The 18753-nt window shown below is 42.6% G+C and overlaps 1 protein-coding gene across 4 annotated transcripts in view; it reads left to right on the forward strand.

The window, feature by feature from the left end:
- The window catches only part of ANK2 (ankyrin 2), a 1630948-nt gene that overhangs the window by 287439 nt on the left and 1324756 nt on the right, over positions 1–18753 (forward strand). The window contains exon 1 of one of the 4 annotated variants that reach the window (XM_069241717.1): positions 2737–2864. The exons of the other annotated variants lie outside the window; for them this stretch is intronic. The gene's annotated coding sequence lies outside the window, so the exon portion shown is untranslated. Of the gene's footprint in view, positions 1–2736; positions 2865–18753 lie in introns of those variants that run through there. 4 annotated transcript variants of the gene reach the window in all.

Raw genomic sequence — 18753 nt, forward strand, 5'->3', positions numbered from 1 at the left:
CCCCATGGCTACGCCTCTTTAACAACTAAACGATAATAAACATAGTTTAGTATTGTTTTGTTGTTAAAGGTTTGCAGTGTCAGCTGCTGGCGGGGGCGACGCCATAGCGGAGGAGCCGCCACTCACAATTACACACTGTGTCTCTGAGAGACCCCCAAAGGAAGTTTCTGTTCAGTCACATTTCATGTCAGTCTTTCAGGCCCAAAGAAGGCCTGCAGAGCTGGGGTGAAGTGTATATATTTTAATGTGATAACTGCAGTGATCTACAAATCCACGTTTTTTGTGCAATAAGGAAAAGATTTCACAGTTCCCTGTAAAATATAGATTTCAAAACCACAATAACAGCTCCCCCCCTCCAAACTGCTTTGTAGAGTTTGTTCATTGTCAGTGCTACTAGTACTAAGCATGGATAACCAGATTATGTGGCCACAATATTTAAATTATGCAGCACATTCTCTGGCTGTATTATTTTAATGCAGTTGAGCTGGAAACAATATTTTTGTGAAATCAACAAATTATGTAAATTATGTGGCAAATGTGGCACATCTATAATTATGTAGTAATTGCTGCAACCACAGAATTGCATAAATCAATTGATCTTCATCATTGTCACTTGTTTTAGCAACAATGTGTTCATGAAAGGGAACCAAAACGTAAATATTCGAATTTCTGAGGACTCCCATTGTTGGCTGCACTTTGAAGAAAACAGGTTTTTAAAGCATGCTCAAAATACACAATGGTGGCATGTGTAATATGGTCCAATTTACCATCTCTAGGATCTGGCAACATTTACAAACCACTTGAACTTGAGGTTTGATGGTAGTTTATGGTGGATGTGTGTATAAATATGTGTGTGCATATACACAATATATATATATATATATATATATATATATATATATATATATATATATATATATATATGTATGTATATATATATATATATAATGAAAAAAACAAAGGTTAATACCTAGTTATAGTTAGGAAAACTTATTTTTCGTATACAAACCTAGTTTAAACTACACAAACTTTAAAAATTGTGAAGTTATAGTTATAACTTCCATTTACAATTTATCCATCACCTTCAAATTATTATAAGTAGTGGACCTCGTTACACACTCCTTATTACCCCTAATAAACTTGGTTACCAAAAATGTCACCAAGAAAGCCAAGGAAATGTTACATCACTGGCGGCTCACTGTTAGGCCTGGATATACAGTATTTCACTCATAATACCCACATTGGGCACATAAGGGCCCCATTAGGAGTCAAATGTCAATCCCTGTTCCCTCCTACCTCTACCCCTACATTTATTCCCCTACCCTCATTCTTGCTAACCTTGCAAGACACCCAGCATTCTCACACCCATTCACATGCGTACTTACAGCCTTTCATTCACATGCATGCACACGGTCATGCATATTCACTGATTACAGTCCTTGCTCAACCGTCCACTCACCACAACCTAATGCGTAGATAACCATGGTGACCTGGCTCTGTTTCTTCTGAAGAGGCTCTTCCCTGGCCTTGACTTTCATTGTCTTCCAAGCAGGCAGCAGCTCGAGATGGAAGGACATAACTGTGCCGCCTTCACCCAGCCACAGGGTACTAGGCCCACCCAGAACTCAGGAGATGAAGATCCCCCTCCCTCTCCTACTCCAGAACCTACACGATGCCCTGCATCAGCAGCAAGCTGGCCAGGGGCTAAAGGGAAGACTGGTTGGCTAGGATGTTTGCCAAGGGTACAGGGAGGCTTCTGGAATGAAGGGACTATCACATGCAGCAGTGGCTGCCTTCCTCTCTGTTCACACAGGTACTGCCCCTTCTTTCAATGGCTGGCTACATGAAGGGCAGCCACGTCAAAGAAGCCATAGTAGGATCAGCTACTGCCAGGACTCAGAGGTGATAACTCTGCTTGAGCAAGGGAACACTGGCTGCATTTGGCAGCGCTGGTATGTACGTACCGCTGACGCACAGACACGCATTGGGCGTGCAAGACTGGAGTAAACTTGATGGCGCTCACCAGTGTAGGCATGCCCTTACTGGTTTGTAATGTATATTACTCTTATGTATTTTACTTTACTCTGAGGTATTAGTGTGGCAAACGAGCCACCCAGGTTCCTGCTCCCGTCTGAGGCTCGCGGGGCGCCCCCTCCAATGCCTCTGTGGAGCAGGAAACATTTCCCGTCAGTAGAGGCTTGAAGAATATATCTTTTACATGTAATTTCCTCCATTTATTCAAAATATTTCTTAATGTTTATTTTTTTTCGAAAATTAAACAACCGGTTCCCTTAACAATGAGGACATTTTTTTATATTGCACTTACTCTCATAGTCCAATTCCATAGTACTCATTTTATCGAGTTCATGCGGCTGCCAAGATTAATTCGTCAGACGAGAATTTGAAAGTGTGACCAGCTTGCACTCAAATAAATGCCTATGTATTTTGTATTGGGAGCCTGATCTGTCATACGCCCCGGAAATAATTTGCAAGAGTGCCTTGAAGTAATTTCAGGGCAACGTGCAACTCTGTCCAAAACACCCAAATAATTCATTAAAGGTGCCATTGCAAACATCGAGGGCTGGCGCCGCACGCACTAAGCAGGGGTCTGTGTCTCTTTAAGGGAGGAGCTGTCGGGCTCGGTGTGGTTGGTCGGCGGATCCTGCTCTGATGTCACCCTGTGTCACATGGTGGGGCGGCGGAGTGGCAGGCAGGGGTCAGCAGGCAGCACATGGACCGCAGAGTGTGACTGGTCTCCGCCCGGGAAGGCTGCCTCTGGACTCCCACAGTATCTCAGACTCAGCGGGTACCCTTCCTGCCCGCCTCCTCTGCGCGGACACCGGGGCAGTGCCCGCCTGCACCCAGTAAGTGCCTGGCTAATTGCATGTTGGGATGGAGAGCTGGTGAAAGACGCAGCATCTCTTCCAGTAATTGAGATGCATGCACTCTGCCGGGAAGGGCTTTTACTAGACCTGTTTGCCGGACGGGATGATGCAGCGCGCGCCTCCTAAAGATGTCCGTCAGGATGCTATTTTGTGCTGTACACTTCGCGCACACCCTGCCGGACGCGAGAGAAACCCTTCCCCGCCAACACATTGGAGAAATAGCTTGTCGAGGTTCCCCGTTTTAAAGTAGTCGTATTTAATGACAACAAGTGGCATTTTCGTCTGCCTGGCGACTTGCAGATATTTGCCAGCCGACTACGCCCATTTGGCTCGTGGCGTGACGTTGCAGGAGTTTTGTGAAATGATGCACCTGCCCTAACAGTATGAATGGTAGTTTGGTTAAAATTGTTTAGTGGGTACCACTTTTGTTTTCCTTTTTTATTTCATAGTTGTTGTGTTGCACATACATATTGCATGCCAGTTACAGGATTATTGAAGGCGGCTGATTGTGTGATTTTGTGCAACTTTGCAGGTTGCTTGCCCCTCTTCATGTGAATATTGTAAAGACAAAAAACGGAGGTTCCCTATGTGCTGTGTTTGAATTGCAACTCCTGCGCACAAGGCTGCGAAAGGAAGTGTTGCATTCTGTTTTGTTTATAACACTTGTATAGCGCTGCAGCGCTTGCCAATGCGGATAGTAAGCTACGCCTTTAGTTTGTGCGGTGGAAGGGTGTTATTTTGGGGATATCCACAGTGTCAAGCGCCAGTGTGCCACGCCAAGAGGGGTCGGTGCGTTTTCTTCACTGCTTCAAACTGCCATCATCTATATGGTACATGGTTGCTGGAAAAGAGAGTCTGAGGGGATGTATTGTGCCGAGGCACAGAAAGAAAACACAGCTCCATTCCGGATGTATTCAGTGCCCTTGGTCTCTGGAGGAGAAGGCCACAAGGGGACCTAGGAGATAAAGGGTTAACAGAAAGTACTAGATATCGATCGGTGTACTCACCCAACCGTCCATCCCTCCGCCCCGCAGCCCGAGAATAATATTTATTTTGAGGCGCTATTTGTGAACGACGTCACACGTGCACTGGACTCGAGCTAAAATGTTTATATAGGCCTTCATGCATTACCGTTGATTTCTAACCACTTTAAGTAAAACCAGTTGTTAATACTCAAATGAAAAGATGCGCAGTTTATCGCCCGATGAAGGATGGAGGGCTGAGGCACCACTCACGGATAACGGAAAGCTAAGTTCACGAGCAGGGACTTAGGAAGACTTTACAACTGGCTTTTTCCGCCTTAAAAAACAGTGTCCTGGCCTTAGAATGCCCGGTGCGACATCACTCTACAGCATCGCTGACCCGGCCCTGATCCCATTAACGTGGGGATGGATTAATAGTGACTATAGCGCTGCGCGGCCAGATCGCTCAGAAAAAGCATGATCAGCTTCTCTGCGCCCTAGCCTGCGTGACGTCATTTCTGTCTGACAACCCCATACCTAGAGCAGGGGCTAGCTGTCACTAGCGCAACACAGACCCTGGCTCCGAGGTCCAGGCGCTGGAAGGGGCCACTGCCTCCCATCCTTGTCCCAATTATTTATTTCCCGCTGAAATCCTTGTTCTCCCGCGGGCCGCTGGGAGGGCTACCAGCGACATCCAAGGCCCATATTTATACTTTTTTAGCGCCGCATGAGAATCATTTTTTGACGCAAAAGCGGAGCAAACTTACAAAATACAATTGTATCTTGTAAGTTTGCGCCGCTTTTGCAGCAAAAATCGGCGCTAAAAAAGTATAAATATGGGCCCAATTTTGTTTTGGATGCCAGACTCGATTTATTACACCGTTTATTTTACTTGCTCCTATGAAAAAATAGCAGCTTGGCAGTAGGACATAATTATGTCCCAGGCACTAGTGTTTTCGCTCAATAGACTCCGCGGCATGCGTTAGAAATGTCTCTATGTAAGTATCGCTCGTCCACAAAGCGCCTCATCAGGGGTAGAAGGAGCTATGTAAGTGCCCTACGATCTAACATAGGCGACCACCGGCCATCGTGGAAGCACGTCGAGTACCTCCGCGGCGGTCACTCGGCCTTGTGTGGACGGTGGTCTCTGCCAGTCAGCAGAGTACAGTTTATTAAAAATTAATAATAACACCAACACGTTTGCATTCCTTTATCAATGTTCTACATTTATTGAACATATTTTGGAAAACCTATTTATCCAAAACAAATACAACAACCAGTTTCCTTTAAGATGGCGGCAATTCATTATACTGCACTTACTCTCATGGTCAAATACTAATAATGTGCTTTATAATTATTACCAGCATCATTGATATTATTATGATCATGGCTGTTAGTGTTGTTATTATTGGTGCTGGTTTTTCTGTTTTATTGTAGTGAGTGCTAACTACAGCAACAACAAAACATCAATAATTATACAAATAATATTACTCATAAACACACTACTTATATTCTGGAAAGCCTAACAATGCAACTAGAAACTACTGTTATTTTTTATTATTACCATGACGACGATCATCATAACTGGTATTTAACATCACCACCTTTATTATTATTACTAGGCAATTAATAGTAATTTTTAACATTACCAATTGTGCTACTAATTATAATATTGGTCAAGTAATTGGTTTTATTGAGACGGTAGTTGCTATATTATGCATATTTGTAGTTATATTGATTGTAAAAATTATTGTTACGCTTGTTACTGATATTGTAGCTGGTTTGTTGTTCTTCTTGTCTTTAATTTGAAATGCAGATTACATTATTAATATTACCAAATAATGACCATTTTCAAACAATAATGCGAACATTAAATATAAAGGAATTATAGTAATTATAAAATGATACATATTTTTACTAAGAAAACACCCTCTTGTTATAATAGACTGTTCCGTGTTTACAAATTCTACGAAGTTTATTACATGAACAAAAGAGGCGTTCTTTTAAGGGTCATAGAACATTCCAGAAAGCACTGTTCCCCTCTCAGTCAAATATAGTAAAAAAAAAGTGAAAGCTATAAACTGCATAGAAGGATATGAACCAACAGTGCATTAACTGCATAGAAGGATGTGAACAGACAGTGCATTAAACTGCACAGAAGGAAATTAACCAACAGTGCATTAACTGCATAGAAGGATGTGAACAGACAGTGCATTAAACTGCACAGAAGGATATGAATCAATAGTGCATTAAACTGTATGGAAGGATATGAACAGAAAGTGCATTAAACTGCACAGAAGGATATCAACAGGCAGTGCACTAAACTGCATAGAAGGATATAAACCAACAGTGCATTAAACTGCACAGAAGGATATCAACAGGCAGTGCATTAAACTGCACACAAGGATATGAACCAATAGTGCGTTAAACTGCATGGAAGGATATGAACAGACAATGCATTAAACTGCACAGAAGGATATCAACAGGCAGTGCATTAAACTGCACAGAAGGAATGAACCAATAGTGCATTAAACTGCACAGAAGGATATGAACAAACAGTGCATTAAACTGCAAAGAAGATTATGAACAAACAGTTCATTAACAGCATAGAAGGATATGAACAGACAGTGCATTAAACTGCACAGAAGGATATGAACAGACAGTGCATTAAACTGCACAGAAGGATATGAATCAATAGTGCATTAAACTGCATGGAAGGATATGAACAGACAGTGCATTAAACTGCACAGAAGGATATCAACAGGCAGTGCACTAAACTGCACAGAAGGATATGAATCAATAGTGCATTAAACTGCATAGAAGGAAATAAACCAACAGTGCATTAAACTGCACAGAAGGATATCAACAGGCAGTGCATTAAACTGCACACAAGGATATGAACCAATAGTGCGTTAAACTGCATGGAAGGATATGAACAGACAATGCATTAAACTGCACAGAAGGATATCAACAGGCAGTGCATTAAACTGCACAGAAGGAATGAACCAATAGTGCATTAAACTGCACAGAAGGATATGAACAAACAGTGCATTAAACTGCACAGAAGGTTATGAACAAACAGTGCATTAACAGCATAGAAGGATATGAACAGACAGTGCATTAAACTGCACAGAAGGATATCAACAGGCAGTGCATTAAACTGCACAGAAGGAATGAACCAATAGTGCATTAAACTGCATGGAAGGATATGAACAGACAGTGCATTAAACTGCACAGAAGGGTATCAACAGGCAGTGCACTAAACTGCACAGAAGGATATGAATCAATAGTGCATTAAACTACATAGAAGGATATAAACCAACAGTGCATTAAACTGCACAGAAGGATATCAACAGGCAGTGCATTAAACTGCACACAAGGATATGAACCAATAGTGCGTTAAACTGCATGGAAGGATATGAACAGACAATGCATTAAACTGCACATAAGGATATCAACAGGCAGTGCATTAAACTGCACAGAAGGAATGAACCAATAGTGCATTAAACTGCACAGAAGGATATGAACAAACAGTGCATTAAACTGCACAGAAGGTTATGAACAAACAGTGCATTAACAGCATAGAAGGATATGAACAGACAGTGCATTAAACTGCACAGAAGGATATCAACAGACAGTGCATTAAACTGCACAGAAGGAATGAACCAATAGTGCATTAAACTGCCCAGAAAGATATGAACAAACAGTGCATTAAGCTGCACAGAAGGAATTAATCAATAGTGCATTAAACTGCACAGAAGGATATGAACAAACAGTGCATTAAACTGCACAGAAGGAATGAATCAATAGTGCATTAAACTGCACAGAAGGATATGAACAAACAGTGCATTAAACTGCACAGAAGGATATGAACAGACAGTGCATTTTCTTGCTGGACAGTGGAACAGTCCATCCCTTATGTGCGTGCATCGAGTCTCTTAGCAGTGGGAGGGCCACAGCAGCAACCCTCTCACAGTGCATTATCCCGGGGTTTTAAGGTTTTTCTGTGTCAGTTGTGTTCGGTACATACAATTGTTCCTCTTTAAAAGATGTTTGTGGGACAAGTTTCCTGCCTTCAGTTGGAACAATCCATGTCTTCGCATACTGCTCCATACAGTTGGCCGACTCTCAGCGTCCAGGCCCGGCTGTGTCCAGCGCTGGCTTTGCGCACCTTTTTCACCCAACAAGTGAAGGAGCGCCTTTCGTTTACAGCGCCACATGCCCTTAAACGACCGCGCCCACGGCTGCAGGGACTTGTGGCAAAAGAGGTGTTTGTATGTTTTAAAAACATACAGCAACACCCGAGCAGTAAGAAAATAAACCACGCAGAGCCTCCTTAGCGATGCAAAGTAAACTTTATTCGTGTATTTCCTTTCATTTCTCCATCTCACTGTTTACTTATTACTTTCTGTTGGAGACATCACTAACATGAAATGTGCATTTTTGTCCACATAAGCAGATAAACCCATACACTGCACTTTCCCTACGTTGCTTTTCAAGTAAAGCAAAAGTGACCATGCCCCGGTCTCCTCAGGCCTCCAGTTAAAATACTGAGTTCTCCATTTCTGTTTTCGCTCATTTTTATCCAGAATTACATGCTTGATGAAAACAGAATTTGGACCCCACCCTTTAGAATGTGCACTCCATTCCTTAATGATGTTGCTAGTTGCACCTTCCCTCCCCAATCTTTTCTACACTTATAAATTATCATAAAACTGCTATCAGCATATTACTGATTTCAGTATTGTTCCTCCTTTCGGTTTTCAACTGCTTTAAATATGTAACAAAAATGATCACTCCAATATTATGTAATATATCTACAATTCAGAAGTCATTTCTAGCGTCATGTCTTCAGCAGAGTGTTGGCGGCCACGTGCTGTTATTGCTTCCAGGTCATGGGGCTATGACCCAGTTACTTTTAACTTCCCTGTACATCTTTCCTGTTGCTCCGGCAGGAAATCAAAAATAATGGCGCATACAAATCTGCAGCTTCTGATACAGTGTCTGTCTGTGCTATCTCCGTGCTTTATTCCTGCTAAAAGTCTGATTGGATAGGAATGCTCTCAAGTTTTGTTACACCACTGCATTACATATCCCCAAGGTGAGGTATTGTCAAATTCCAGGGCTAGACCCTATGTCAGACAATGTGTTCCATTCATTATTTTTTATGAGCAGCTGAATATTGTCAGATGAAGAGGTGAGTGTGGGCTTTCACGGCCCAAACTTTCAAAAAGTCTTTTAGGAGAATTTGCACTTTGAGGTTTGCCTGAAGATGTGTGATAGTATGTAATTCTATCACTTACAAAGTGAATTCCACTAACGCAAGGTCTTTAGAAGTGGGCCTTCAGCATTTTAGTAATGGTCTTGTTTTATCATTCATGGATAACCTTGTAACTTGCAACTTAATTGCATTTAGGGGACAAAAGAAGAAGGCATCCTTCACTCACCCCATATCCACACCCTGATATCCTCATTGTCAGCAAAGTGTTTCTCTTCTGTTTTATAACTTACCCTGCAAGAGCTGCCCAACTTCATCTTGCCTACACTACCCAGATGTTTCTTTAACCTTCTACTCATCCAAGACCTTCATCTGCAGTCTTGTCCCAATAATCCCTCTATTGTTCCTGTTTCTAAAAATACATTTTTTGCACCTGAACTTTGTTCAATATAGCAAATCCATCATTTTCCATTCTACAAGAACGAAACACACACTAGCTCACTGCGTCTGCTGAGCCCAACATAAGGGTGTATGTCACTACATTGCAGTCCAAATATTAACCAACAAAAGTATTTCTTTCCTAATATTGACCTCATCACCTTATCACTAGGTAAAAATGTATTTGCTATTCTTAACTTCACTCCAACCTAATTAGACTTACCAAGCAATATAGCAGCATTATCAATACTGTGGATGCAATATTTTTGCAAGTCAATATTTTAACCATGATTTAGGACCTGATTACAAGTTGAGGCATTATTTATTGCCTCTGATAAATAACAATACCACGGATACGTTATTTATTGGGTGTGATAAATAACACTTATTATGAGTTTATGGGGAATTGCATGGATTTTGGTGTTTAACCCACCAAAACACGCATGATAAGGTGAATACCATATGTTTTCCCCTGTTAAATTTCAGCAGATTTGACCTGCCAAAATGTAATGAACTTTGAGTATTTTAACACATCCAATAAATAGCAGATGTGTTAAATACCTTCAAATTAATAAATCTGACCCACGCATAATCAGGGATGAACACATGGGTCGAAATATTACGAGCAACTCGTAATCAGGCCCATAGGGGTAGAATACCCAATATAAATCAGTACATCTTGTATTCATTCTATCCATGACTTACTCTACCCTATCTTGCTAACCACACATTCCGCTGTTTCCCTGATTCCCTTTTCCATTTTCTGGACTAACAATGGTGCACCACCCCAAACCACCCGGCATTAAGTCCCCATTCATTTTATCTCCCTACATTTGAGTCCTGTAGCAAGATCAATCAATCAATCAATCAGAGAGATTGTAAAGTGCACTACTCACCCGTGAGGGTCTCAAGGCGCTGAGGGGGCGGGGTACTACTGCTCAAAAAGCCATGACTTGAGATGTCTCCTGAAGGTAAGTAGGTCTTTAGTCTGACGCAGGTGGTTGGGAAGAGTGTTCCACATCTTGGCGTCGAGGTGGAAGAACAATCTGCCACCGGCGGTTGTTCTGCAGATGCGTGGGATGGTGGCGAGGGCAAGGTCGGCGGAGCGAAGCTGTCAGTCGGGGTGTAGAAGGAGATACTTTTAACTGCAGGAGAACAGCCTCCCTGGATGCTTCCTAAGCTATTATTCTACATTGTGATGACACCTTCTGCCAACTCTGGCCAGCGCCATACCTCCCCCGACCTCTGTCCTGCAACATTTATTCTATGATTCTATTGTCATGTACAGTCTCACTCACCATCACTTGCTACCACCGTTTCTAGTTAACATAATCACCTTTGTATATTTCTTTTGTACTCCAGACATGTCCTCTTTAAAGTGCTTCTGGATGATGTGGTGTAAATTATTGACAAAACAAACGAACGCAAATCGCAGGAAAGCAAATGTGAGCAAACAGGCCCTTCCTTTGCCGCCACCGGACTGCCCTTTTCCAATAGTTTTGCCCATCTCTGACAGTACCTTTGAGAATGATACGGAATATTTTGCCCTGTCTCTTCATTTCCCCACCACCCCACGTGGCATTTTATTTATTACTATCTTGCAGAGAAGTGCTGTATTAGTGCTTGGGGATTAAATGCAGTGGCAGCCATTTTTAATTTTCAGTTTTTGAACGTGGCATCAGATGTCGCCAGGCCACTGGAACAATACTGCAGTCGATGACCAAATCAAGCAGCAATATTAAGTCAATTATAGGTCATTCAAAGACAATTTATATGGCACTATGTGGCACAGTCGGTGGCAGTATTATTTCACTATGTTGTCATTTTCTCACACATTAACACTGTCTCAGCAAAAGTTTCATTTGACTACCACCCGAGTAACACCTAACTACATCAATCAGCAACCGAAAAATAACCATTAAACCTTTTCCAATGTATTTTACTTCGTGGCGTTGTGTGGTGCGCTTTGCTTTGTAAACATTGATCTGTTTGAGGTAGGATCATGTTTTTGGTTAAAGGTGCAATCTATGCTGCATATAGTGAATTATGTGGCACGTGCAGTAAATCAATAATGATGTGGAGAACGCAGCTCCTGCAGAATCATAAAATGCGGGAACCCCTGGGTAAAGTTTACTATGATAAAGATGCTTCAATGTCACATTCAACCTGCATTTAAACAAAATAGATGATACTGATACAGATTTATAGCTGGTGCATTGTCTAACGTTTGATACTGGGGATAACATGGCCAGTGACGCCAAAACAGCATATGGAGCCATCGTCCAATGTCATTAGTTTTAAAATCATGAGACATTTGTAATGATTTGCAGGACAGGCTGACTCATGCCTGCGGCCCTGCTCCATTTCTCCGATCATTTAATTTCTTTGCCATGACAATATTTATCACAAATGCAATTGGATGTCAAATCTAACAAGGTAGGACAGCCAGTTGTGGCCGGAAGGCCAAACCTTCAGCCTTACGTTTGTCTTGATGTTACCTCAGCCACAGTAAACCTGCAACAGTTTGTGTGCAGCCATTTTCAGTGTGAATGATGGTCACACGTCCTGTTGGTTTCATCAGGCGGGGTGTTGCTGTATGTGATCAGTCTCACGCAAGGTGTGCATTGGTGATAAATCTGGTTTATGGGAGTGCAGTTCATTACTCGGCGGCAATCAGGCTGCCCAGGGTTCACATATGGTACGATCGATCCGACAGAACTGCGTGCCTAATAGCACTTGGAAAACTACTGTGGACGTCTTTCAAATTCTGGAAGAAATGCTGAATACAGAGTTGAATCTGCCGTCTGAATTTCCTCCATTATAAGGATAGGATGGTGAACCCGGTAGATTCTACCTGTATCGAGGGATTGGTTTACTAGGACATTTAGGGGGTCATTCTGACTCCCGCCGGCGGCGGTAACCGCACGCCTGGCGGGAGCCGCCGAATGACCGCACTGCGGTCAAATGACCGCGGCGGTCATTCTGAGTTTCCCGCTGGGCTGGCGGGCGACCGCCAGAAGGCCGCCCGCCCGCCCAGCGGGAAACCCCCTTCCACGAGGATGCCGGCTCCGAATGGAGCCGGCGGAGTGGAAAGGGTGCGACGGGTGCAGTTGCACCTGTCGCGATTTTCAGTGTCTGCTATGCAGACACTGAAAATCTTTGTGGGGCCCTGTTAGGGGGCCTGTGGAGTGCCCATGCCATTGGCATGGGCACTGCAGGGGCCCCCAGGGGCCCCACGACACCCGGTCCCACCAGCAAGGTTCTGGCTTTCAAAACCGCCAGAACCAGGCTGGCGGGAAGGGGGTCGGAATCCCACTGGCGGCGCTGCTTGCTGTGCCGCCATGGAGGATTCCTCAGGCCAGGGGAAAACCGTCAGGAAACCGCCGGTTTCCCTTTTCTGACCGCAGCTTTACCGCCGCGGTCAGAATTGGCCTGGATGCACCGCCAGCCTGTTGGCGGTGCATCCGCGGTCCCCGGCCCTGGCGGTCTATGACCGCCAGGGTCGGAATGACCCCCTTAGTGTTTGCAAACCCTGGAATTTGCTAAATAACAGAGTTCACAACCGCTAAATGGCTTTTTGCCCTGAGGTTAAGAAATGCATTACAAATTTGGTCGGGGCATGTTTAGAGCATCTCTTTTAAAGAGTGATTTCTAATGTATATGTGTTTTATGACAAAATCCTTTCGTAAGACATTGAAAAGTTACCTGAGCTAGGGTGGTTAACCTTGGGATTCCTGCTAACGCAACTTTTTTTTTAAAAGTGCATTTTTTTCTACTGAAATTCAGACCGGTGTCCTATAGTGGAAATAGCCTGTATTTAGAAAATAATGTGCTTTTTCGAAATGCGATCATAGGCATGGAGGTCTGCTGACATCAGCAGGCCACCATCACTGTGATGGCATCAAATTGCTATGTCGCAATTGGCAACCTACCTAATGAATATTGACGCGGTAGGTCAGATTGCAACCCACTACAATAACAAAGGATTTTTGAAAGGCAAGCCCATGAAGGAGTGATAGTGATGGGCGTGCGGTGGGCGTGGTTAAAAGCCCACAGATAGATTACAACAGTCAGAACGCTTGCGCGCTCGACCTAACTAAGCAGACATTTCAGATGTGAGCTTCTAGCTGGTTAACCAAATAATAATTATTATTTTTTTTTAAAGAAATAATTTATCGCTTATTATTCTCATTGTATGGTACAAAACCTGTAGCCTAACGCCATCGGCGTTGCTCCAGCGTTGTTTGCTACAGTCTCTCTTATGCATTAGCCGATAATTGATGTTGTGTTTTGTGCAGGCAGTGCTGCTTGAGTAAGTGCATTGTTAATCGTGTCCTCACAAACATAACTATACTTTCCTGTATCTTGGCAATGCCACTGGAGCAGAGAGAACACCGTGATCTCAAACAAATCAGTTGATGCTTAATGTCTCCACAAAAAGACCTGTGCACGCAGTCCTGTAGGCACAGGTCTGAGGAGACTGCAGCTAACTCTCAAATCCTAGGAGTGACTAGAGATCAAACGTTTGATTTATAATGTATTGCAATCATTGCATAACACAACTGACAATATAGGACATCCACTCTTCAACACAAACTGAACTAATAATGCAGAAAATCCACCCCCTATCATGACTGGCAAGGTACAACAACCATTTTTTAACCCAACTGGAAATGAACAACTCTCATCTCCTTAATTTGCAATGGACAATTCCAACGCCTTGAACCAACCATCAATGTCCAGCACACATTCCTTCATACGACCAGTAGTGTACAGCTTCCAATCCATAACACAGCAATCCATGTACACCACGATTCCTGAATGCGACCGCAATATAAAGCGACAATTCACGAACACAGCTCAAGAAATGCCATCTATGCCAGCATGCAGTACAGAGCAGACACTACTTCTAATCCACACTATGCAACAACCTCCCACCCTAACACTGCCTTCAACGCACATCAAGTCTGTAACACATGGTGTAGTGGCAGGCACACCCATCCTGAATCTACTTGCATTACACAACTACCTCACATCACTGCAACCTCCATCACCTCTACCTACATGGTTTTAGACGAGTCACGTAAATGTGATAGGTGATCATTCTACATCTTTTTGAGTTGCCATGTTCGTTAAGCTAGTGGCCAATGGAATATGTTGGTTTTCCAAAGTAGTATTTAGGTGGCGAAAATAGTTCTGAGATGAAGATGAACTGCACATCTCTCTGTAATGTACACGTTTACTGTTAGGCATAATCCCTAAAGAAAACAAGCATTGCCAAAGTCAAAATATGCAGCTGATAAAGCAGAGCTACTGGATTTGCCAGTGCTTTTTTGTTACCAGCATACTTGCACACACACACACATGATCAACATTTTGCAATAGCTTTTTTTCATTTAGGAAAACTCGTTCCATGTTGGCTGTCTAATGAACCTCACACTTTGGGGGCACATCCGGATGGATCACCGTCGGCCCAGGAGGAAACATACACATGGTACCCTTTTCAAAGAAAAAATGACAGGTATTGGTATTTCACAGGGACTGGTTATATATTATGCACACAACATATATAACATATATGTTTCAGAGTTATGGTAGTTACCACTAAAATCTCAGCATTCATAACTAAAGTCTTACTCTAACCTAAGAACGCTCCAAACATCTCATCATACAACCCTACTCTTATTAGTCTAAAATCTCCATCTATTATAGTTACTTGGCTGTATCACGTAACTAATTTATACCGTGAGATGTAACAATAACAACCATTACTTAATGCTGATGACACACCTTTCAATTTGAAGAATGATACTAATTCTTTTACGGTATTAAAGATATTGATCATTTTTCAATATTGGTAAAAGTATGACATGTGCTTTGCTGAACTGCATAATTAAAAAACTTCAAATACTAGTATTGATTTATTTCACGTCCCACAACATTGCTCAGTATATTCACAAAGAAAATCAAATGAGTAGATAATTTTGTGCCTAGCAATTAAGATATCAGCGAGATTTAAAATAAGGGAATTTCCTTGCAAATTCATGCTCATCCTCTTCCCCTGTAGCTGTGCCGCGTCAACATTGATGGGTTTGAGGCCTGTCCTTTTTGCATTTGATACATGTCGATGCAAATCTGCATGTCTGTAGCAGCAGCGAAGTAGCTTGTAATTATTCGTTGTGGGGTGTGAATCGTTATCATAAATGCACCCTGTGACTGTAGGTCTTCAAGTAAATCATTTCTTTTATTTCTATCCCAATCCCTAGTTAAGGGACTTGGAAGTAATATGCTAACTAAGTACGAGTGAAAGGATTGCGGAATTTGGACAGTCTCTGCTGGCCCTAGAATTCTATTTACTATCTTAAATCCTCCAAGTAGACACCTTCTTCCCACAGGGTGTCCTTCATTTCTCCTAGTGACTATGTATTTATTTTTGCTCATTCAGCATTCTGGTTGCTACATGTGGATCCTGTACATTTGGAATGCATTCTCCGTGCATTATCCTGACTAGGAAAACCACCATGATGAACCAAACCAGAAGTGAAATCAGTGTCAGCACTAATGAGACATAAGTCCAAGGGGGTCTTTTGTATTTTTAGGTGGAGCCTACCAGACCACGCAGCTGTCTATTGTGAAAAAGACAGTGAGGGCTTACCAAGAACACAGTGGAGCTTGTAGTCTGCCCATTGCTTACTATTGGTTGCGTTTACTGTCACTCTCATTCACCTGCTTCCCATCAGATGGCTTGTCTTGCCCATGGTATGTCCGTCCCTCCTCTGGAGCACTGATTGTGTCCTTCCACTCCTCACCTTTAGGGAACCTCTTTTTTTCTTTTGTCTTAAGCACTCCACATGAGTGTATTTGATTTCCAGCTGTCTCCCTAGTGCACTTTTCTTCCTCCTGCACACCCTGTGATGTTCTGTCTTACTCAGTGCTTCTCTGCTGCCCTCCACATGATGAGCTTGTTTTTGTGTGCTTCTTGCCATGTTGTTTTCTCTCCTGTGTGCTCCTCCCCCATTTTCATGTTGCTGTCTCTCTCATCGGTTTGCTTTTCTCTGCCTCGCCCGCGCTGTTGTTTCCTCTCTACTTGTGCCCCATGTTAGTTCCTCCCTCTGTCCCCAGGTTTTGGTTGCCCTCTGTGTTGCCTCCTCTCCTATGTTGCTTACACCCCACTTAAAAAAAAAAAACACTTTTAAACTATTTTATTGTATTTACCAAACCAACATCGGATTGCTAAATAGGAAGAAAATAAAGTGCCTGCATCATTTTGTAGGGGCACGCTTGTGTTGTGCACGTGCCTACAAAATGACATTGGTGGCTTTGTCCCATGCTTATTTTAAATTCTTCTTTAGCCATGCAGCACAGCATCGAAGATACTATACAGTATTGCTAAAACCATTGGCAAAGTTAAAAGGTTCCAAAGGTGAGACCTTTTGGCATTGTCAATGCTTGTTTTATGTTGTGGTTAAATTCTACCCATCTAGTTTGTGATGGTATTTGTGACAGAGTTTCTTTCTCCTGATTCACTATTTTCAATCAAAATCTCATTCAATTTATAGACTGATGGGACTATCTCCCATTCTGACAACTCCTTATCTGCATCTTGTGAATGATTTTAATCACATTGATCTTCTGAATCCAAAGGTGGTGTTCATGGTAATACAAATTAATTCCAGTGCTTTCCTCTTGTTGATCTGTTCTTGGACCTAGTTGCTTTTTATTTTTGGGGGCTTCTGATTGAAGTATATTTTGCAGCTTGTTGAACGTTACACACTTAGCAGTGGTTTTGAAAGTTGCAGTGGTCCACAATACAGCACGGGCCACAAGATAGACCTTTTGGGTCTACGGATACCACTATTGTACTCTTATTCATGGGTATCGTGGTAGAATCAACACTGCACAGGCTCTCCCTAGGATGGACTGAACTCTTACTTCAATCCCAGTCCCTCTGCCATGAGTTTGGCAACCTTTGATAACCAGTCTATCACAGCATATGACTCTGGTATACTTGCAGTCTGTCTTAGATTGTTCCATGTAAGCTACAAACCATCTAACTGATCAATGCTTGACAGATCCTTCCTTCCTAGAAGGTCCCTACATACATTTTACACCAAAGAGACTGGTCCTTCTTTTCTAGAAGGTCCTCACATACATACACCTGACAGTATTTCTTACGGAAGGTGGTTCAACAAGACACGTTGACATGCTATTTAAAGCTCTCTTGGTTTTACAGAATGTGTGTAACCATGATGTGCCTTTGCCTACAACCCTCACAGTCAAGGCTTGTTTTAGCATACTGTTCACTCTCAGGAACACCTAATTTGGACTGATCCGAAAGGGGTGCGAGGATTCGAGACTCCCCCCTCTCTCAGCAACTGCCCCTGCCAATGTTCTAAAAGTCAACACTGGCTCTTGATCTGAGCAAAATCTAAGAACTAAGCCTTTTGGTAGTGCACAAGCCATGATCATTCACTGTGACCACACCCATATAAAAGTGTGCATGAATTAGCTGCTTTGAGTGTACATTAAAAAATATATTCTGTTTGAAGTGGATCAACATGGACCTGGTACTTGATTTCTAATGAAGTCTTAGGTAGTTTCACGATGGTAAAATGCTAAATTAATTGACAATTGTGCACTGTAAAATGTACTGTTTTGTTTGCTTAGACACTGAAGGCTACCACTAACGCTCTTGCAGGATGCGTAATGTAGCAGACACGCCAGTATGCACAGAGCCCATTTCCTAATAGACTGGTTTATCTATCCTTGTAATGCTGACTGTAAGGAGCCCATCTTGTCCCAGGAAGTAGTCGTATTTTTCATGGAAGCCAGGAGGCATGATTTCTTCGTTGTGTTATGACTGAGCAGCTGAGTATATGTCTGGGATGATCTCAGTTTGTGACTGGTCACTGCTGCCACTGTGCATGTCTGCACTTGCACTTCTGATTTTGCAGACTCACCAGTGGCAGGATTGCCTTGAGAGTGCTCCCCCCCCCCCCTCTTGTGTGTTAAACATCCACCCGTGGAAGCTGTCTTTGGAAGGTAGCTAAGCAAGCCCAAAGCTATTTTACTTTTATTACTTTCCTCGTCAGTAGCTGTAACCACTGGTATTCCACTGGTTTAAATCTCACCCTTGCACATAAAATGATGAATTAAACACAATGTAGTGACTCAATTATCAGTTTCTTGCCATGCAGAGAGGAGTGCATTTAATTCTGCAATTTGTATGGTTGAGTCACCTAAGGGCTTC

Source organism: Pleurodeles waltl, chromosome 1_2 (genome assembly GCF_031143425.1).
Source record: "Pleurodeles waltl isolate 20211129_DDA chromosome 1_2, aPleWal1.hap1.20221129, whole genome shotgun sequence".
Classification (NCBI taxonomy): Eukaryota; Metazoa; Chordata; class Amphibia; order Caudata; family Salamandridae; genus Pleurodeles; species Pleurodeles waltl.